At 40.9% G+C, this 24,018-nt stretch overlaps 1 long non-coding RNA gene across 1 annotated transcript in view; it reads left to right on the top strand.

Moving 5' to 3' along the window:
• The first annotated feature begins 3,301 nt into the window (after positions 1–3,301).
• The window catches only part of LOC143270778 (uncharacterized), a 46,752-nt gene continuing 26,035 nt past the window's right edge, over positions 3,302–24,018 (top strand). Inside the window, exon 1 of the long non-coding RNA XR_013048020.1 lies at positions 3,302–3,697. This is a non-coding gene — a long non-coding RNA (uncharacterized LOC143270778). The remainder of the gene's footprint in view (positions 3,698–24,018) is intronic.

The raw sequence follows: 24,018 nt of genomic DNA, 5'->3' as shown, positions 1-24,018 counted from the left end.
TGGAGGTAGGAGTCAGGAGGATCACGAGGTCAAGGCCAGCCTGGGCTACATAACAGCACCGACAAAATAACCAACAGAAACCCCAAATGAATGAAAGAATGAATCAATAAAACAAACGAGACAATTGAAGCCACAAATACTTACTGACAAGATCCTGGGTGCCACATCCTGTTATGGACTAGAGTATGGCTAGGTCTGACCCATACATACTCCTGAATGTTACTGAGAGAATGACCAGCAAAGCAAAGTGCTCTCCGCAATGCCTGACGCTCTGAGGTGTCCATTATCACTGAGTATCTTTTCATATCAATTTGTAAGTGTGTAGCATATTTTAAATTCATAAACCAACGTTGTTTACCCCCCAGTGATGTTTTCAGTTTCTTATTAATGAAAGTTAGCAAGGTTTATACTTGTTCGTAGATTTTTTTTTTTTTTTGACACAGCATCCACACTGGCCTCAAACCGGTGATCCTCCTGCCCAGATACCGCTTTTTCTTTTTTTTAACCACTTGATTTTTTTTTAAAAAACAAAAAACCTCTGAGCCGGGCGGTGGTGGCGCACACTTTTAATCCCAGCAATCGGGAGGCAGAGGCAGGCGGATCTTTGTGAGTTCAAGGCCAGCCTGGTCTACAGAGCAAGATCCAGGAAAGGCGCAAAGCTACACAGAGAAACCCTGTCTCAAAAACCAAACCAAACCAAACCAAACCCAAAACACCTCTGCATCAGAGGTTTTTATAGTGTAGTCCATGAACCAGGCCTTGGAACTGTTAGAAATGCAGTTTCTCAGGTCTCATTTTAATCTATGGACAAGAATCCCTGACAGTTCATGACTCCCAACAATCTTTGTTTTGACAAACCCTCTAGGCGATGCTGACGCGTTACCTTAGGTAGGCGTCTGGGGTTTGTATGCATCTATAGAAATGGGGCTACTGAGGGGAGAGCTACCGCACGAACCCTTTCCCTTCCCAGCATCCCTTTCACCACATGCTGCCCACTAGCTTCCAGATTGCATCAGCCTCGCCTTAGGCCCTCCCTGGAGTGCTAGCACTTGCCAGCTGCTTGGCCTGCTAGCTGCAAGGAAGGCGGGGCCTCATCTGGATGTCTGGAGGAGGGGGGCGGCGGGCTCAGCCAAGAGTGGGCGTTCTGTGCTGCAGAGCAGCGGGTACAATGGCCAAACGAGGAGTTTTGGGGATTGTAGCTTTTCATGTATGCCACTGTCTTTTAGAAGCCCGAGTTTGGAGGCATCACCTTCTTAGTACTAGGTTTTCTCCATTTTTTTTTCCAATCGCGGGAAAAATCAGAGGGGGACCCTTGGGGCCTGTGGCAGTGAAGCTCCATCATTGGTCGATGGCGAGGGCGCATGCGAACCAGTGACAAAGACGTCATTGCAGCTGGAGGAGGCTTTGGGGAGGGGAGGTGTGAGAGCGCAACCTGGTGGGGAGTTTGGGCCAAGGCTGCAGAATGCTGAGAGTTAGGGGAGCCAGAAGGACAGAAAGGGAGGAGTCTTGGACGCCAGGAAGAAGAGCTGGGGTTGGGCCCCGCGGAGATGAACTGGTTGTCCTGGCGGCCATAGAGCCACTCGAGGGTGGCCAGGCGAGTGGCCGCCAGGGGGTGACCGTGCCTGCAAAAGACTGCAAATGGGCTCCATGTCGCCTGCAACATATGTTTTGAAAGCGTTTATTTTTGTATCTATTACCTTTCCTCCCTTGACACACGAGAGAAAATGGATACTGGGTGACTCGCCTTTATCAGAACAGCACGGAGCGAAGAACTAACTGATAGAAAACTGACATATGATAAGACCCTTGACTGAAAGATGAGACATAAATCAACAGCTGGAGGATAATTCACAAGTGACACCGTTTGCATCTTTATCCTTTAACTTCATAGCGAAGAAATTTTAAATGTCCTCCAGCTAATCCTAAGCCCCCACACTTTTTACATTGTTGCAATCATAGTATACACATAACCCTGTATCCTTAGTTACAGCATAATAAATTTTCCCTGTTGCTATAGAATCCCCACAGCTTTCGTCCCTAGGTAATAGTTGTAGAATGTTCCATCAGACAGCTGTGCTTAACCCGTTTACTTTTGTTGGATGTCAAGACGACTTCCCAGCACTTGATCAGGAAAAAAAGACACTGCAAGGGAGAATCTTGTGTTTAGAATTTTTGCTTCTTGGGAATGTACACAGATATATGGGCATTGATTTTGAAGCAGAATCTCTGGGAAAATACCATGAACATTTTTTTAAGGCTTTTGTCAAGTCGCTTTCCCAAAAGGGATCACACGGGTTGACATCAGAGGTCAAATCAGGAATCGACTCTGGTGACGCTGGGTCTGGTCTGTCTCCAAGCTGAGTTTAATTTTCCTCCCCTGCAGCCGCGCTCAACTTTATTATTAGTCTTGACCTTTGGGGCAAGGCAAGCACACACCAAAGGTTCAGGGACAGCTTGAGCAACTGCGGCAGCTGACATGGTGAGCCACTGCAGCTCGTGTTTCAGGCTTGAGCAAGTGGCTAGGATGAATTTGCCCCGTTGAGAGGGAATCTGAGATGAGGAACAGGTTTGGGAGGGAGGAGATGAGATCAGTTTTAAATATGTTTAGTTCTAAGTGCCTTTGGGACATCTAAGGGGAGGTAGCTAGGAGACAGGCGTACATATGGATAAACAACAGCCTGCCCTTCTCTGAACTCCTGGGGCCCCCTGTCTGGATCTCTGTGGCTCATGTTGCCTTTTACCTTGCAGTGAGTGCCCCTTGAGTTCCTTCAGGCCTGCTTTGTGTGTGTGCGCGTGTGCGCGTGCGTGTGTACGTGTGTACATGTGTGTTTGTGTGTGTGTCTTTTCTTCTCAGGACTCAGCACAGTGTTTTCTATCTTGAAAGCTTTGGATGACTCCTGTCTTTAGGGCTCTGACCTGAGGAGGAAAGTTTAGAAAGATTGACAAAATTCTGGGAAGGCTTCCTGTAAGAGGCGGCATAATGTTACTGTTAATAATCATGACCATATGTTGCATAGTTACCACATACCAGTCACTCTGTTACCTACATACATCAGAGATGCTACTTCTTGCCTGCCATTCTTACATCTCTTTGTGTGTGGAGTCTGGAAGTTCTACTTACAGACAGCTCTTGCTAAATGGTCCAGCAAGGAGTAACTAGGTACTACATCTTCTACTTTAGGGCACAAGCACCTGATCCAAGTCCAGTCCCACCACCTGTGAGTGAATGGCCCAGCTTTAGTAGATGAGGTGGGCCAATCCGATCTGCTCTCCTTGGGAATGTGAAATAAGAGATGCAGAGTGATGTTGCCAGTTAGTTGTGGGGAGCTGAGCTGAGAGGTCCAGTACACCAAGATGCTGGTTGGGTTGGGAGTGCTATGGACTAGGTCAAGTGCCTGTTGAACAGCTAAATGTGGTTGGCTAAGCAAGGAGCATGGGGCAGTTGTGCAGAGAGAAGCAGACATGTAACATGGATGAGTCATTAACGACAAACCTCCAGAGCAGAGGTTCATGCAACGTCTAGACATTTCCCGAAGCTCCAGGCACAATGAGCTGTATTTGTACTTGACTTCCTACCCTTGGATTTCTGCTTCCTGATCTTGCTTCATTTGGTGTCTGTTTCTTGCATCCAAAAGAGGCCCAACCCAAGCAACCCTTTACATAGATTCCATTTAATTTGTGCTTCATCCCCTCCGAGGTGAGTGTTCTTTTCTTCGTTTTACAAATGAAGAAACTGAGGCTTAATGAGATTAACTTGACTAAGTGATTTACCCAGTCTAGCTGATTCTCTGAATTTATTTTTTAAGCATTAATGTAGCATTGTTATTTAAAATTGCTACCAGTATTTTATTTATTAAAAAAAAAAAACTGAAAGAAAATACAGGCTTAATCGCATCTGATCTTACCCAATCCGACTGTCAGTCAACAGCTACTCCATTCTCCCTTCCTCGTCTACTTAGGCTGCTTTTCCTCTCGATTTTCTGGTGGTTGGCTCCTTCATGTCACTTAAGTCTCAAATTGTTTGTCAACTCCTCAGAGAGGCCTTTGGTCACCCTCGCACCATGAAATCACCACCCAAGCTGTCTCCCCACTGCGCTCTGTCATATTGTTTTCTCCTCTCTTCCACATAGACCTTTCACTGCCTGAAATTTTCTTGTTCTTTTGTATAATTTGCTTATGGTCTAGCTCCCCTTCAAAAATAGCAACCGAAGCATCACCTATATCCTCAGGACCTAAAAGATCCTCCATAGAACAAATTAAATTGCTATTTTGTGAACGAATAGATATATAAACTAAAAAGAAAGTCCTAACCAACCCTTCTCTTCCAATGTCAATCCCCAGAGGCACTGTAAATAATTTCTTCCATATCTTCCAAGACATTTTCTATGACTCTACAATCATGCATATATCTCTATATAAAGATAACTATGATCATATACATTTTTAAACCCATGGAAATTCTGCAACTTGGTTTTTCTTTTTATACACAATACATAACAGTTTATTGGTAACATCTTTATGTACCAGAACCTTATTAAGATGATAACACCATATAGTATGGCGGTGTTTGCATATACCAGAAATTATGTAACCAGATTTTTCTTAGTGGGTGTTATTTTCTCTTGTTATTGTAAGAAGTAATGTTGCATAAATATTCTTGTCAAATACATATTTTCCAGAATGTTTCCCATACCCTATTTGTTGTCTCTTGACTTTGTCATATATGCGACGACCAACTTTATTTAAAGTTATAAATGGTCATGTTTGTTGGTCATTTCTTTTATGGAATTTGGGGTTCATTTTATGCTTTACAAAGATGTTACTAGTTTCAAATATTAATATTAAAAATGATTTATCCAACCTTTCTGGTAGTACTTTCATGGTTTCAGTTTTACAGTTAAGCCTTTGATCTATGTGGAATTTATTTTGGGATAGAGTTGGAAGAGGGGTACGGTTTCTTTGTCCTTCAAATGCTATGTCTCCTGTTTTGGTGTTGTCTATTGAGTAATTTCTTGGACCCAGAGAATAGAAACATTGTTCTTATCATTGAGTTTTTACATGTGCTGTGTTTATTTCTATCCCTTGTCTTCTACTCCATCACTGAGTGTCTATATCTGACAAGTGCCATTCTGTTTTTTATTAATTAATTAATTAATTTGGTTTTTTAAGACAGGGTTTCTCTGTGTAGCTTTGCGCCTTTCCTGGAACTCGCTCTGTAGCCCAGGCTGGCCTCGAACTCACAGAGATCCGCCTGCCTCTGCCTCCCGAGTGCTGGGATTAAAGGCGTGTGCCACCACTGCCCAGCCCGCTATCCTGTTTTAATCAATGTAACTTTATAATACATTTTCATATTTTGTAGGTTAACAGTCCTTTGATTCCAGTTTTTTTTTTGTGTATTTCCACATATTTTCATGTGAACTTTATCATTCCCAAATACCTGTTGAGATTATGATAGAGATTATATTGAGTTTGTCTGTCAATTTGGAGAAGATTGTCATCTGGAGAGTGATCCATTGAGTCTTCCCAGCCCAAAGGAAGGGCTGTTTTTCTAATTATTCAGGTGCTTTCTGTTTTTTCAGCCCCATTTTCAAGTTTTCTAGATCTTCTGACTAGTTCCTAGCTTTGGTTGTTGCTGTGTGGGAATTCTACCTCATTATAGTCTGTACTTGCTATGGAATAATGATTATTAGCACATTACTACACTCTGTTAGTGCTTCGAATATGTTTTCTACAGATGCTATCATGCTTTCAAATTATATGGCCATGCCATTCACAAATAAGATTGTTGTCTATTTAGACTTTTATGTCTCCTTCAATTCTTTGGTCTGTTGTATTATGTAGTGTTTTCAGAATAGTCTTAGTGGTGATGATGCAGATTTACCCCCTTTCCTGGCTTCATTAGAAATTCTCACATTTCCTTATTTACCATGATACTGGTGTTCAGTTAGAAATACATTCTTTCAAAATCAGGTTTTTGTTTGGGAATATGTACTTTGTACAAGGCTCTTTGATGTTTTGAGAAGCCACTTTTGAAATTACTGAATAGCATTTGTGCTCGAATCTGCTCATTAAAGGGAATTTTGATTTCTTTCAAGATGTAACACTTATGAGTAAAGCCTCTCTAAGTGTTTGTGTACAGACGACTTCTGCACAAATACACGTTTCATCTCATTGGAGTAAGCACCAGGGGTCTAATTATGGGATCAGAAGGTAAACACATGCTTAGTTTTGTAAGAAATAGCTAAAGGTCTTCTGAGGGGACTGGGCCACTTTGTGTTCCTCCTGGCTGAGAGTTCTGTTGTTCTGAATTCACACTGCCACTTGGTGCTTTTGGAACTTTGGATTTGGATAATTCTAACAGTGTAGTGGCAGTTCATTATTGCTTGAACTTTTGGTACTCTACCGAAATAAACAGACTAAGCTCGGCGGCAAACTAGCATGGCATGTTGTCTCTCAGATGTGACAGCGAATCTGAATCTAGAGACTGGGAGACAGGCAAGGGGGCAAAAGGAAGATGGCTAGCATGCACCGAAGGGGACAGAAATTTGCTACTTGAATATCTTCTTTGATAATGTGTTTTTCAGCCATTCTGTCAGTTACAATTTTATGTATTTAGTTCGTTTATGTGTTTGGAGGGTGTTCATGCATGTGCAGGTGCTCATAACGGCAAAGACGGGAAGAAGTCACTGGAAAGCCTCCACTAATCTCCATCTATTCCTTTTAAGCATGGTCTCCCTTTGAACCTGTGGCTCATGTTTTTTTCAGCAAGGTAGAAACTAGCAAAGCACTAGCCATTCTCCTGTCTCTGCCTTGCTAGAAGCTGGGGATGCAGGCATGCTTGGGACATCCAGGTTGTTATGTGAGTGTTGGAATCCAAACTCCAGTCCTCACGATTGTCCAGCAACTACTCAACCACTGAGCCATCTCTCAAGCTCCATTTGTTACATTTATTATTTGTGTGTGTGTGTGTGTGTGTGTGTGTGTGTGTGTGTGTGTGTGTGTGTGAATGTAGGTGGATGTATGTGTGTGGTCAAGCATGTGGAGGTCAGAGGACAATTTGCAGGTATCAGTTCTCTCCTTCCCCTGTGTGGATTTTGGAGATCAAACTCAGGTTGTCAGGCTTGGAGGCAAGTACCTTTATCCAATGAGCCATTTTGCCTGCCCAACATTTTGTCAGTTTTAAAAGATTCAGTCTTATTATTGGGGATTTGCCTTGGTGTAGAACACTTGCAAGTAATCACATTGTCCAAGAGAAAGAAAGTTTATTTTCTCATAATTTCGTTAAATGAGGTCTTTTTCTTGATTTTCAATAGCTGTTCTTTATCAAATTTTGTGAGTATTTTTTTTTCTCATCCTAGGACATCTCTTTCATTCCCTGGACAATGTCTTCCACAGAACAGAGCAGAGGGTTTTGCTGTTGTTGTTTGTTGTTTACTCGTTTCTGTTTTTTTTTTGAGACAGGGATCTGCCCATGTAGCCTGACTTAGATTGTAGTTTGTGATCCTCCCGCCTCAGTCTCCTGAGTGCTGGCATTACAGGCATGTGCCCTATTCCTGCGTTCCTGTGTACTTACACTCATATTTGTTATTTGAAGATTTTAAAAAAGATTTATTTATGTTTATGTGCATTAACGTTTTACCTGTGTGAGGGTGTGGGATCCTCTGGAACTGGAGTTACAGACAGTTGTGAGTTGTCATGTGGGTGCTGAGAATTGAACCTGGGTCCTCTGGAAGAGCAGCCCGTGCTCTTAACCATTGAGTCATCTCTCCAGCCCCCTATTTGAAGATTTTTTTTTTAAAAGAACACCATTTTTGATGCATCTATAGTTTAAAAACTTTGTATGGTGGCACAAGCTTCTAATGCCAACACATGGGAGGCAGAGGCAGGAAAATTGGCATAAATTCAATGCCAGCCTGTTCTGCATAGCCAGAACTGTATAGTGAGACCCTGTCTCAACCAAACCAAACCAAACCAAACCAAATCAAACAAGTTAAAAAGTTTTAGTTATATAGGGGCTGGAGGGATGGCTCAGTGGTTAAGAGTACTTGCTACTTTTAACAGAGGACCTGGATTTGGTTCTCGGCTCCAACACAGTGGCTCACAACCTTGCATAACTCCAGTTTCAGCAGATCCAATGCTTTCTTCTGTCTCTATACAGTGCACAGACACACGTGTAGGCAAATCACCATACACATACTAAATAAAAATTGAAAAATTCAATTACACATAACAGGATATAATGTGATGTTTTGCTGTTAAATCAGGGCAGTTAACATTTTCTTCCTTAACCATCATTTCATCTCTTTGTAGAAAGAGCATTCAAACTCCTTTCTTCTAGCTGTTTTGAAATATACAATTATTATTGAACAATAGACAATCAATTGTGCAATAGAGCACTAGAATTTGTTCTCTCTTTTATTTTATTATTATCATTATTGGTTTTTCTTTTTTTAAATATATTTTATTTTATTTTGTGTGCATTTGTGTTTTTGCCATGGGTGTCGGGGTCCCCTGAAACTGGAGTTTCAGACAGGTGTGGGCTGCCATGTGGGTGCTGGGAATTGAACTCAGGTCCTCTGGAGGAGAGTCAGCACTCTTAACCCCTGAGCCATCTCTTCAGCCCTTTTTAAAATATTTTTTTTATTTTATGTGCACTGGTGATTTACCTACATGCATGTCTGTGTGAGGGTGCCAGATCCCCTGGAACTGGAGCCACAGACAGTTGTGAGCTGCCATGAGGGTGCTGGAAATTGAACCCCAGTACTCTGGAAGAGCAACCGGTGCTCTTACCCTCTGAGCCATCTCCCCAGCCCCTATTTTTGGTTTTTTTGAGTCAGGGTTTCTCTATGTAGCTTTGCGCTAATTCCTGGATCTCACTCTGTAGATCAGGCTGGCCTCGAACTCACAGAGATCCGCCTGCCTCTGCCTCCCTAGTGCTGGGATTAAAGGCGTGCGCCACCATACATGGCTCCAGAATTCATTCTATCCAGCTGTGGCATCGTACCTGCTATTGCTCTTTTGCCAGCTACTTCAACCTGTTAACCACTGTTCTAGAAAACCAATCTTTAAAGTGGTCTCTGATGTGAATGTGGTATTTTCCCCCAGTGCCTGTTTGATTTCACTTAGCCTAATGTCCTCTTCTTATTCATGTGATTGCAAATGGTGGGATTTCATTATTTTTATGGGCAAATGGTACTCCACTATGTATATACAGCATATTTTTTATGCATTCATCTGTTTATGAAAATTTAGACTAATTGTATATTTTGGTTATTATGAACAGTGTGACAATAGACACAAGGCTGGTAGGATTGTTGTATTACACATTAATTGTATTTTTAATTTTTCATAAATTGCCACACTCATTTCCACATGACTATGCTAATTTATGTTCACACCAAAAATGTGAAAGCCTTCCTCTTTCACCATATCCTTTCTAGCAATTAATATTTTTTGTCTTTTTATTTTTATTAATTTTTCCATACAATATATATTTTGATCATATTCTCTCACCCCCCCCCCCAATTCCTTCCAGGTCTTCCCCATCTTCCTACCCAGCCAGCTTCATCAAGTTTCCCTCCTCTCTGTCTATCTAAAAAAAAAAAAAAGACTCTCTAAACAGCAGCAAAAAAACCCCAAAATGCAAACAAACAAAAAGCCAATAAGACAAAAAAAATACCCAAAATAAAAAGCACAGGAAAATCACAGAGTGGAAGAGGAAGGAGGCAGAAAGACCGTAAGGGTCAGAGGTGGTGGATGATTCCAAGGAAACTCTACAGACGTAAGTCTGGCACATAGATGAGCTCACAGAGACTGGGACAGCATGTGTGCACAAGACCTGCACAGGGTTAAACCAAACAAAATCCCAGCACTGGGAAGAAGTGGACATGAAGAAACTCTGATAACAGCCATTGCAGCTGAAATGGGATGGTATTGCACTATGGTTTTGATTTGTATTTCTCTGGTGGTTAGTATTGAGCATTTTCTTATATGCTTGGCCATTTGTATGTCTTCGTTTCAGAAATGTTTGATCATGCCCTTCACCTATTCTAGAACTAGATATCAATCCTTATATTAGTCATTTTTTGCATGTATAGTTTGAAAATATGTTTTCATATTTTATTGACTGTGTCTTTACTGTTGATGAAGGTTCTTTACTCTCCAGGAAATTTTTAGTTTGCAATACTCCACTTCATCTGTTTGTGCTGTTATCGACTGTACTTTTGGGGTTTCCTTTCAAAAACATCCTTGACCAGACCAATAACATATAGCATTTCCTCTGTGTCTTCTTGGAGTTGTTTGAAGGGTTTAGGACTTCCATTCTGAGTTGATTTTTAGGTATGGTGAGAGACAATGTCTAATTTTACTCCTTTGTCTGTGGATATTCAGTTCCCCATTTGAAAATATGCTTTCCTGATGGTGTGTCATTGACACACATTTATAAAAACTAGTTAGCTAGAAATGTGCAGGTTCACTTCTGGGCGATCTGTACTGTTCTATACTTCTACCTGACTGTTCCCAAAGCCATTGCCACACTAGTTTGCTAGTGTATGTGTATAGTTGTAAAGAAGTTTCTTTGATCCAGGTGTGGTGGCACACACCTTTAATCTCAGCACCCTGGAGGCAGAAGGCAGATGGATCTCTGAGTTCAAGTCCAGCCTGTTCTACAGAGTGAGTTCCAGGACAGCCAAGACTACACAGTGAAACCTTGTCTCAAAAAGTAAAAGTTAAAAAAAGGTTGTTGTGAAAAGAGCAACACACACACACACACACACACACACACACACACACACGCACGCACGCACGCACGCACGCACACACGCACACACAGACACAGACACAGACACAGACACAGACACAGACACAGACACAGACACAGACACAGACACAGACTGACTGTGGGTGTCGAAATACCTTATTCAAGATCTACTATTAAGTTTTAGTACCAAAATAGCACAATCTTGGCATGAAACAGAAACAAAGCAAAGTAACAGAATAAAGAACACAGGAAAAAATGAACTAGTTTACAACCAGGTGATTCTGGATGAACTTTGGTAAAAACAGATATTGCAGAAGGACATCCTCTTTCAGAAATGGGGCTGGGAAAGCTGAAAACCACCATGCATACAACAGGCACACTGAGTTTTAATTCTCTAGATAAACTAGCCTCTAGACATATTCTAGGCTTTAATATAAGACCTGAAATTCTGAAACTATTAGAAGAAAGCCTAAACAAAATACTTCAAGATATAGATACAGGCAATGTTTTTTCTAGATAGGACTATCTAGATATTTTTCTAGATAGTAGAAGCAAAACTCAATAAATGAGATTGCTTCAGGCCAAAACACTTCTGCACAGCAAAGGAACAAGAGAGGGAGCAGACAATCTGCAGAACAGAAGAGAATATCTATCTGGTATTTATTTATCTGTCAGGATTTATATCCTCAAAACACTGAACAAAAAAACAAGCAATTTAATGCAAAGATTGGCAAATAGTCTCAATAGTAACTTCTCAGATGAAGAAATATGAATGAGCAACTGACAAATATATGAAAAATTCCTTAATATCATTAGCTTTCATGGAAACACAAATCAAATGCACAAAGCGTTCTCCTTGTAACCACAGTTAGAATGGCTGTTATAAATAGTCCCATCACCACACAATGCGGGTGAGAGAACTGGGAACCCGTATCCTGCCTGCAGGCATGTAAATTAATACAGCCATTAAAGTAGGGCCATGAATATACCAGGGGCATGCTTTGACACTAGTACGTCACCCATTTAATTTATGCCCATTGGCATTTTGGGGGTCTTCTCCAGAGAACAACTGAGAGACAGACACAGAGAAGGCCCCAAATGCCAATGGGCATAAATTAAAAAGCTGCCGTAATTTAATCTCATTGTGAATGCCTTGCTCAAAAAAAGTCAGATGAATACCTGGCAACCATTTTCTGTTCTCTATTATATTTAATGGCTGAACAGTGTTCCGTTGTATGATTACATCATATTTTGTTTACCCACTTGTCAATTTATGGACACTTGAGTCCACAGTTTTGCCATTATAGATATTTATGTATTTGTCTTACTGCTTGTTCCTTTGTTATCTATGTAGGATTGGAATTTCTTGGTCACGCAGCTGTCTAAGTTTTTAGGCAACTGCCAACATATTTTCAAAGTGGCTGCACTGTTTTACAGTTGCCATTTCTGTACCTTCTGACCAGCATCAGTCACTGTCCATTCTTTGTATTATAGCCATCCTAGTGAAGGAGAATTACTCGCTCTGTGAGTTTTATTTCTTTTCTCTGGTGTTTTATGATGTCGAGTGGTTTTTCACGTGCCTGTAGGCCTTTTGCATATCTTCCTGTATATTCCTTAGTATGCTTTATATATTCTTTACATACATTTCTTTTTTTAAAGATTTATTTATTTATTTATTTATTTATTTATTTATTTATTTATTTATTTATTTATTTATTTATTTATTATGTATACAACATTCTGCCTCTAGGTATCCCTGCACACCAGAAGAGGGCACCAGATCTCATTACAGATGGTTGTGAGCCACCATGTGGGTGCCGGGAATTGAACCCAGGTCCTCTGGAAGAGCAGTCAGTGCTCTTAACCTCTGAGCCATCTCTCCAGCCCCTACATATATTTCTTATATATGATTTACAAATATTTTTCTCATTGGTGTACTGTCTTTTCAATTTCTTGTTAGTATTCTTTGAACCACACACTATTTATTTGAAATGAGTCTTGTTATGCTGTCCAGGCTAGTTCTAAATCTGTAAATCTTCTGCCTCACCCTCTTAAGTACCTGGGATTATAGGTTCATATCACCATGCCTTACTTGAATCAAAACCATGCATTTTTTGATATGATGTGCCAATCTGGAGAACCATCTCCTCCAGATCTAGAAAAATTATATATAATAATTATATATATAATTTTTCTAGATTTTAGATTGTCCTTTGCTCTAATTTCTTGGGGTCTCTTTTTCTGGATGTTTGTTAGTTAACTGATGTACTCTATGTACACAATTTTATTTCCTTCCATTTCCCTTATTATTTTCCATTTAAGAGTTTTATCCATTTGAGCTGGAGTCACCGCTCAGAGGTTAAGGGCACTTGCTACTTTGCAGAGGACACGTGTTCAGGTTCCAGTACCCACATAGGGACTCATGACCACCCATAACAGCAGTTCCAGGGAATTGGATGCCCTCTTTTTTCCTCTGTGGGCACCAGACACGCACATGATGCACAAGCATACATGCAGGGAACCCCCCCCCCCACACACACACATAAAGAATATAAGTAAATAAGCCTTAGAAAATAGTTTTTCTGGTTTCTGAAACATTTTCTTCTGTTTTGATAACACCACTTCTATTCTTCTCGGGTTTGTTTATTATTTGAGGATGTGACCGGATCTAGTTTTGGAGGCACAGTGTTTTCCCTCTATGTAGATACTTACTAAAGATTAGGAAAATTTTCTGCTGCCACTTTCTGAATTTATGCTGTCTCCCCCTGCCTTCATTTTGTCTGCATTTGTCTCTCATTTTAGGAGAACCTTAGCATGTCATTTCCGTAGGAAGACGTGTTGAAAAGTTGACTGAAAGTTCCATGTGGGTGACAAGGAATTGTCAGATATCTTTTTGACCCCTGGGCAATGTGCTGTTGGCATGATAGCTTTGGCAGCAAGAGAATACTCAGATCTTTGTAACTGGAAGTCTTTTGTTTGATGATTTTTGTTTGTTCGTTTGTTTTCAAGACAAGTTTTCTCTATGTAGCCCTGGCTGTTTTGGATCTCACTCTGTAGACCAGACTAGCCTCGAACTCACAGAGATCCTCCTGCCTCTGCCTCCTGAGTGCTGAGATTAAAGGTGCAAACCACCAGCACACATTTGTTTGATGTCTTTAATGTTACCAACTGAAAAATCTCTGGACTCTCTTATGTTGTTTCTCCTCTGTCTGATGTCTACCTGTCTAGGGTCTCCCAGCTTCACTTTGTTCAGAGACTAACCCCAGGACTGTTGTGGAATGGGGGAATAGTAGTTGTTAATTTGCCAGGTAGGTTTTGATCGTCCACTTGACAAGCTCTAGAATCACCCTAAGGGGCAAACCTCTGAGAGTGTCTGGGGAAAATTTCTAGATTGTGTTAACTGAGGGGAAAGACCCAACTTAAATGTGGGCAGCACCATCCCGAGGGCGGGGATCCCAGACTAAATAACCCAGTCTGGGTTAGCTTATGCGATTTTTAATACCCTCATATCTAAAATGCATATTTCTTAGAGGAACCTCTGGGCTTTGTGAAAACGAGTAGATTCTCTTTTATTTATTTCTCGATTTATTTTATTTTGTCTTATTTATTTAATTTCCTAATATTTATTTATTATCTAACTTGTAGGAACTGAATCACCATTCAGTGAGTAGATGTAGACTCCAGAAAGGAGATGTGGATCTGTTATCCCTTTAGCCTGCTTCATTTCTCACTTGCTTCTCACAACACTAGGGTAGTTATAATGTTTAAACATTGACATTTTCTTACACATTATGGTGCCTCACACTTACATAAAGAAATAGGCATCTTTCATGATAATGAGCTTGTGTTTTTCTCCACACCACCATAACTCATGGAAGGTAAGTTTAACACTGTGATGGTAGTCTTCTTCTTCTTCTTCTTCTTCTTCTTCTTCTTCTTCTTCTTCTTCTTCTTCTTCTTCTTCTTCTTCTTCTTCTTCTTCTCCTCCTCCTCCTCCTCCTCCTCCTCCTCCTCCTCCTCCTCCTCCTCCTCCTCCTCCTCCTCTTCTTCTTCTTCTTCTTCTTCTTCTTCTTCTATATTATACTCGATTTAGAACCCAGCTTCTGGAAAACAGATTTCATTTTATAGGGATGGTCATAAAGTAGAAATATATACATACAAATTTTAGTCTATGTTTAGAAAGTTGTTGCGTTGGAGTGATTATTTAGTTTTGTTTTTCTAGGGATAGTACTCTTGTTCACATCCTGTTTTGTTTCCTGCCCCTGCTAGTTGTAGCAATTTAGACAAAAGACAAGGAAGATAAACTGTCCTTTTAGGAAGGAGCTATTGTTTATGTCATCAAGAAGAATGACGACATTCTTGGTGTGTGAGGGAGTGATTGGGCTTGTATTCCTTATTTTTCTGTAATAAATCCGTCTAAAAATAAAAACTAAAAAGAAAAGAAACTAGATCTTCTGCAAAGGAAGATTAGAAGGATTGGACTATCCTCCATTTTCATCCCTTCCCCTTATTCCTTATCTTGTCTCTGGCATTTCTGTGATTTTGCTTTGCTTAATGGGCCCTATACCATCAACAGGTGCCAAAGATTTCTTCCACTTTGTCTTGAGGGTAGAACCTTTTGTAAAACACTGGGACACTTCCCACTTAACCTTACCTCTTCATTTTGACTTCCTTGGACCTGAGTTCCCAAGGGGATCTTGAAAGACCCACCCAACATTCAATAAGTTTCCAACTCTCAGACTACTTTTCAAGTGCGAATTATTTGATGTGGTACATCTTTCCTCATTTCTTGGGGCTAAAATCTAGGTGTGTGTTGGGCATGAGGAGGTGAGAGGACATGATGAGGAGGAAGTTTTCATTTAGTTTTACATGGCTGAGAGTTTTTCCCCCCATAATTAAATGTTTGATTTCCTCTAATCTGTTATGCACCAATCAATCTGATGGTTATGTTGTTTGACTTATTTAGAATACTAATGTTGTGGATTGCATTGATTACTTTGAGACTATTAAACCAGCTTTGTGTTCCCAGAATAATCTCTGCTTGTGAGATTACTATTGTTGTATATTACTGTATGTGATTAGCTACTGTTTGTCAGAGAAGTGTTTCTCACATGGGCATGAGGACTTGAGTTCAAATCACCAGCACCCACATAAAAAGCCAGGCACAGCATACCTGTTATCTCAGTGCTGAGGTGGAGAGACAGGGGGACTTGCCTACCAGCCAGCGTAGAGGCCAAAGAGAGGCCTGTGCTGGATGTCTTTCTGATTGCTCTCCACCGCAGTTTTTGGAAGAGGGTCTTTCACTGATTGGCTGGACTGGCTGGCCAGTGGGCTCCAGTGACTCTCCTGTCTCTGCCTCCCCAGCATGAGGATAACAGGCACACACCGCTAGCATGGGTGCTTCAGCTTGATTTCTCTATTCCCTGCTTCCAAAATAGACAGTGTCTCCAGTAATAGGGTCTTACCATCTGTAGCAGTCAGGGTTCTCTAGAATAACAAAACTTATAGAATGAATCTCTCTCTCTCTCACACACACACACACACACACACACACACACACATACACACACACCTCCTGGGCTCAAGTGGGCTTTTGAATATATTTAAAGGACTAAAGCAGTGGTCCTCAAACTGTGGGTCACAACCACTTTGGATGTCATCCTGCACATCAGATATTTACATTACAATTCATCACTGTAGTAAAATTATAGTTATGAAGTAGCAACGAAAATAATTTCATAGTTGGGGGTCACCACAACATGAGGAACTGGATTAAAGGGTCACAGCATTAGGAAGGTTGAGCACCACTGGACTAAAGTAAGACATATTTTTTAAAGCAAAGGAAAAAAGTTTGACAAAAATATCTTGTCAGGTGGTGTGGCTCAGAGCTTCCGGTTTTCTTGAGACATGGTCTCACAGTGTGGCTTGGCTGGCTTGGAGCTCACTCTGACTTCCTGAGTAGCTGGGATGTAAGTGCCCATCGTTCCCCTTGCCTTCTTTACAGCTGGAAGCCTTGCTTTGGAAGGTTATCCATGTAAAATACAGCTTGCGGGGAGCAATCCTCAATCAGAAGCTGTGCTTCAGCAATGTGTCTATTAAGACTCCCATCATTTACCGTTGATTTGTGTACAGCTTTGGGAATATGTTAAAAGTTCTAAGTTTGCAAGTCTTCCCTGGATTTCACTTTCTTCCTGTGCAAGGTCCTCCTTAGGTAATTTAACCAGTACACACATTCACAAAAATATTTTCATAAATAGAATGAGCTGTTCTATTTGAATTCATTTGTTGTGACCTTGACTATACAACTTTGTAGTGTTTTAAGCGGTTATTTTATGAGTTACAAAATGCATGCTTCCCTTAAACTTGACTGGTGTACAAGTCTGTTTTTCCTGCTCTGTGCTATACATATTACATATTGTGATGGTTAATCTTGGTTGTCAACTTTAATAGATGTGAAATTAAATCTGAGATTAATTCCTCTTTTTTTTTGGAGTGTCTGGGAGGATGTTTCCTGGAAGGATTAAGGAAGGTTAGAAACACCCTCCCCAGGGTAGGCTGCCCTTCCTGCAGTGGCACACATGGAAAGAGGGATGAGGAAGATGTGCCTGCTTCTATCTCCCTGCCTCTACCTCCTGATGCTCATCCCATCTACCCTGTTGCTGCTGCCATCTTTGGCTACAATGGGAACTCAGTTTATTTGGCCTTCCTCTGTACACTGAAGGAAGATCAGCAGCTCTTTTGGAATCTTCTGGTCCTTCTACAGCACCAGATTGGAACTGCTAAGGCATCCAGCCCCATGGATTGAACAGCTGCTAGGTCCTCAGTCTCTCCAGCATGCAGATAGCCATCAGTAGACCCATTCATTGAGGTTTTTATTTTGGTTATAATATTTTTCATTCTAAAGTTACTATTTTCCAAGAAGAAATCAAGCTATAATTCCCCTCTGTTCTCAACTCGAGGCATGGTTGCATGCAGTTGGGAGGCTAAGAAAGGAGGATAATGAATTTGAACTCAGTCTGGGTTACACAGTGTGTCGAGTAAAGAGGAAGTCCAGAGAATGGGAATCTTTGCCAGCTCTACATCTGACAGAGGATTAATAGAGTATATAAAGAACTCAAAAAAACAAAACAAAACAAAACCACAGAGTCAAATAAACCCATTCAAAATATCAGCTACACATCTGAATAAAGAGGTCTCAAAAGAAGACAAAATGGCCAAGAAATTATCTAAAAATATTCCATGTCCCTAGCAATTAGGGAAATCCAAATAAAGACAACTTTGAGATTTCACCTCACCCCAGTCAGTATGGCAAAGATCAACAGCACAGCTGCTCTTCATTGCCTGCTTAGAGGTTGAATGGAAGTCCCTGTTGCTGAAGACGCCACACACTTCAGCAAAGACCCTGAAGAATCTGAGCTGGGTCTGACCTGAAATCGTCCTACCTGTGGACCAGCTTTTGTGGCACCAGAAGGTCCTATATGAGCTTTGGAGGGAAGGGAACAACCAGTAGTCCAACCCAGCTAGGATACCTACAAACAAAAACAATGACCAACGTGGCACAATCCACATCAGGGTGTACGAGTGGTACTCATATCTCAGCGGTGACAATCGCCTTTCTAATTGGCCTTAAGGCCAGTTCAACAGGAGGGAAATCATGCCTGCTATGGGGAACTTGGCTAACTACTTGAGGCTAGTGAGATCCTGAATCTTAGAGCAGAACCTACTGCTGTCACTTTACTAACCCAGCAACAGTTCCTAACTACATCCCAAAAATTCATCTGCACATGCATAGATACGTGTAGCTCCTACCCCCTTGTCTTAGTCATTGTTCTAGTGCTGTGGAGAGACACCATGACCATGACAACTCTTATAAAGAAAAACATTTAATTGGAACTGGCTTATAGTTTCAGAGGTATAATTCATTATTGTCATGGTGGGAAGTGTGGTGGCACACAGGCAGACACGGTGTTAGAGAGGTAGCTGAGAGTTCTACATCCTGATGGGCAGGCAGCAAGAAAAGAGAGACATTGGGCCTAGCTTGAGGATTTGAAATTCCAAAGCCTACCACCCCTAGAGACTCACTTCCTCCAACAAAGCCACACCTACTTCAACAAGACCACGCCTCCTAGTCCCTATCAAGTAGTGCCACTCCCTAATGACCACACATTTAAATATATGAGCCTATGGGGGCCATTCTTATTCAATCAAGGAAACTTCTCTTTGCAGCAGAGAGAAATTATTCAGAAAACCACAACTGGTTAAAATGAAGAGAACAAGTGATTGTGGGGTACCCAGACACAATTGATACATCTAGAACACAACTCCTGCATCCATGGCTTAGGGATCATGGCAGAAGAAGGGGCAGGAAGAGTGTAAGAGCTGGAGGACCAGGGAATCTGCTGTGAGATTGTGTCTCTAAGAAATTACAGGAAAGCTTTACCCATGATACCTCAACAATGTGACTTCTTAAGCAAGACCTGAACAAAATACCACTAATAGACATGCTAACATGGAAGGGGAAATCTCATGGGACCCCATCCATAGACAAGGACCTACAGGCAACCAAGAACTGCTGACGGTGGGAGAGATGGTCTTCCCCAAGGATGAGCCCACGGATTGGTTACCCAACACCGAGTGATCAGCCCTGATATTCTATACACACAAGTAACAGGGAGCAGACTGTGCAGGTTGGATTCATATATTTAGATCTTTATCCGCATCTGCAAACAAGATGATTAAAGAAAGAGAGCGGGCAAGGAGGGATATGAGAGGGACTGGAGGGAGGAAAGGGAGGAGGAAAATGATGAAATATTTTAATTTTAAAAATTAAAAATGAATTTAAAATTGCAACTTGGTTTTCTTTAACATCTTCTATGTATTTGTTAAGACATTTAATCTTATCATTTGCTGCACACTTAAAGAATATTTCAAAGTATGGGAACTTTTCTCCTAAGACATTTGCAATTAAGTTGTCAACATGATATTCTATAATTTTGAATACTTTTATTTTGTAGCATAGTTTCATTTACATGAGAGCCTAAAACAGAAAAATCAACTCTCAGGCTAAAAATGAGATTAGCAATAATCTGTCTGGAGGTAGAGCTCAGTGATGGAGCATTTGTCTAGCATTCACAAGGCCCTGGGTTCCATTCCCAGAACTAAAAAATAGGGAAGAGCTAGTCATTGTCTTGGAAGGACAATGAAATGAATGCTACTCTGTGATACTCAAAGTGTTCTATATCTTATTTGTTTTAATTTTTAATAAATAAATAAAAATTTTGTATGTTTATGGTATATTGACATATTTTGAAATATGCACACATCATAGAATGACTAAATAGAACTATCATTTATTTATTATTTATTAGTTGTGTTGAGAACATAGAACACTATTCTCAACAATTTTAAGTATATATTTAGTAATTATAGTATTTATGTAAAATAAATGTCTTGAAATTATTCCTACTAAAATCATATGACATCTCTCCAATTCTGCATAAATACTTTAATATAGATTTTCTTCAATTAGGATAGTCTTCTATACAACACAAATGCAATCACTGAAGAAAATAAATTATTGTGTTATCACTATGTAATTCTCACTCATTAAGTTTCACACACTGCCACGATAATATTCTTCACATAGAGAGGATTTAGTTAAAATTATGTATTACACAATTAGTTTTTTATTTATCTTGTGTTTAACAGTTGGGAATAATTCCATTGTCTTTCTTTGACTTTTATAGTCTCAACACTTTTGAACATATAGGCTAATTGTTTTGTAAAGTATGCCTTAGTTTTGGTTTGCTCATCATCAAGGTCAAGTTGTGAATTCTTGGCAGGGATATTATAGGCATGCTGTACTTTTGTGATTGCACTTATCAGCTGGTATACTGTTAAATACTTCCTAATACTGCTGATGTTACTTGGATCATATACATGGAATATACCAGGATTTTCTATGGTAATTTTTGCAATCATTAAGAGTTTGGGGGCACAGCCCGGTGGTGGCACATGCCTTTAATCCCAGCACTCAGGTAGGTGGAGGCAAGTGGATCTCTGTGAATTCGAGGCCAGCCTGGTCTACAGAGCGAGATCCAGGACAGCCAGAACTAGGCAGAGAAACTCTGTCTCAAAAAAACAAAAACAAAAGCAGTGAGTTTGGGGGTTGGTGAGATGGCTCAGTGAGGAAAGGCATTTGCCTCAAAGCCTAACCCCTTGAGTTTGATCCCCAGGCCCCATATGCTAGAAGGAGAGGACCACCTTGCACAATGTCCCCTGATTTCAACACTTGTGCCACGGCACGTGCACACCCACTACCCTCCCCCAACACAAAATAAATAAATACATGGAAGCATTTTCTTGGAGGATATTTGAAGCTATGGTTTCATAAAAAACTTGTGTTTATTTATATTGATTTGTGGTTTATTGTTTTGTTAAATGTGATATAATTGGATTCTATCACCATATATTTTGATGCTTTGATTTTCCAGACCTGGTAAACGGGAGACCCTTCAAATTAGTTCCTGTGGTCCTTTCACATGCTTCCATTATTTTCTGAGTACTTCCTGCAACTCCCATTTTGTCTAGCATAAAATAGTATTTGTAAGCACTAGTACTCCAGGTATGGTGGCACTTTCTTGTTAGCCCAGCAGTTGGGAGATGGAGGCAGGAAGATCAGGAGTTCAAGGCTAGTCATGACCACATAACAAATTCCAGGCCAGCCTGGACTAAATGAGACCCTGTCTCAAAAACAAAGCAAAATACAAAACTCTACAAATACTAGTACCAGTACTAGGTACATGTTGTGGGGTGCCATTGCTTCAAGCTCTATAAGGAGAATCCACGTGCATCTTCATCTCTGTTTCTGTCATTTTCTCTGCTGGGTTACACCAGTAACTCCAATTCTGAGTCAATCTTCTATTGCAATACATACACAGTGAATCCCTCCCTTGATTATGAGAAACTTGCTTCTTCTAGAACAATTATGCTGCTTACTGAAATGTAATTTGGTTATAAATAACTACACATCTTTCAAGTATACCATTTGTGGTTTTAACATTTGTATATATTCATAAAAATCCATCATCACAATCAAGATCATGAAAATATCCTTCACTTCCAAAAGCATCTTTCTAGAGTAAGATCTAATCAGATTTCTGGGCATCCTTTGTTCCCATCAAAGTTGGTATGCACAACTGACTGTCAAAACTTATTAGTTATAAATGTCTTCAATTTCTGGTTTAACAATACCAACATCTTTCCCATATCCGAGTCTGTTTCTTAAATTTCCTGTCTCTTCAATGTGCGTTTCTCTTTTTGTTTCAGTGTGCCTTGTAAAACTGGGTATAACTTCTGTAAACAGTCCTTCAGGGTTGTGGTGGTCAAGTGGGGAGCGGGGAGGACACACGTAGTCAATTCCTATGATTAGATTTCAGTCTTTTTGTGAGCCTGTCTTTAAACTTTGAAGTTTGACATTTCCTTCCTCACAAAGGGAACAGGAGTTGGGCATTTTCCTTCCTTCAGGTTGCTGGACCCTTGTGAAACATCAATAGCTTGGGCTCTGGTAAAAAAACAGTTTGACTTTCTGGAAATCCCTGTTAAGAACAGAATGCTCTGGCACATTCCAAAATGTCTTCTCTTCTGTTCTCCTTGCCAGAAACACAGGGGGATTTACCCCTGATGATCACTGTGAGAATCATCCTTCGCTCCTACAGGTAAAACACAAGTATGGAACCTCTGCTGCATAATTCTGTTTACGTCGGCAAATTTGTACTTGAAATTCTTATTGTCCCACTGACAGACAAATCATATTATTTTATAGAAGAATGACATATTCTATGGAAAATTCATATTCCAAATAACTAACCTAGAAACTAGAGGAAAGTCAAGCTGGTGTGCAGGGTCAAAAGCACACTTTTACCAAGTACAGTTAGCATACAGAAAAACTACACATCTGTTAGAAAAAGTCTATGGATGAGTGAGTAAAATAATATAATAATATTGCACTGACACTCTGAGGAACAGAAAATACAGTTCCTTCAAGACAACTTAGGAGCTCACTCATAGGAGGATACTTGATGTGGAACAAGGATGACTGGACTGCTACTCACATCACCAAGGAGGCTACCTGGAAAACAGGACCCCAAGAAAGACACAGGGATCGCCCAATGACGGAGAAATGGCTGAGATCTACATGAACAGCCAGGACATGAGTGGGGGTAATGAAGGGCGAGGGTCGAGGGAAAGAGAGCCTGTAGGAGAGGGAGATCCCAGCTGGATCAAGAACAGAGAGGGAGAACAAGGAATAGGAGACCGTGGTAAATGAAGACCACATGAGAAAAGGAAGAAGCAAAGTGCTAGAGAGGTCCCCAGAAATCCACAAAGATACCTCCACAATAGACTGCTGGCAATGGTCGAGAGACAGCCCGAACTGACCTACTCTGGTGATGGGATGGCCAAACACCCTAATTGTCATGCTAGAAACCCCATCCAACGACTGAGGGATCTGGATGCAGAGATTCACGGCTAGGCCCCGGGTGGAGCTCCAGGAGTCTAATTAGTGAGAAAGAGGAGGGTTTATATGAGCGAGAATTGTTGAAACCAAGGTTGGATAAAGCACAGGGACAAATAGCCAAACGAATGGAAACACATGAACTATGAACCAGTGGCTGAGGGGCCCCCAACTGGATCAGGCCCTCTGAATGGGTGAGACAGTTGATTGGCTTGATCTGTTTGGGAGGCATCTAGGCAGTGGGACTGGGTCCTGTGCTCATTGCATGAGTTGGCTGTTTGAAACCTGGGACTTATGCAGGGTCGCTAGGCTCGGCTTGGGAGGAGGGGACTGGACCTGCCTGGACTGAGTCTACCAGGTTGATCACAGTCCTCGGGGGAGGCTTTGCCCTAGAGGAGGTGTGAATTGGGGGTAGTTTGGGGGAAAGGGGAGGGGGCGGGAGGGGGGAGAACAAGGGAATCCGTGGCTGATATGTAGAACTGAATGGTATTGTAAAATAAAATATAATTTAAAAAAAAAAAGGCAACTTAGGAGATGGCAGGCATGAAGAATCCCTGTTGAGTAACCGGAAGTTGAATCCATGTGTACTTGTATCTTCTTCCTTATGTCTAGAATATTATTATACAGCTAGCCATCTTCAGTCTATCATGTCAATGACATAACCACATGTAGATATTTCATGCTGCTTCCCATCTCAAGCTAAACGTAACAAGGCCTGAGCTAGGCAAAACAATAAGAACATCCC

This window comes from Peromyscus maniculatus, chromosome X, assembly GCF_049852395.1.
Source record: "Peromyscus maniculatus bairdii isolate BWxNUB_F1_BW_parent chromosome X, HU_Pman_BW_mat_3.1, whole genome shotgun sequence".
Lineage (NCBI taxonomy): Eukaryota > Metazoa > Chordata > Mammalia > Rodentia > Cricetidae > Peromyscus > Peromyscus maniculatus.
Note: the sequence above shows the minus strand (reverse complement) of the source record. Positions and strands in the feature narration are given on the sequence as shown.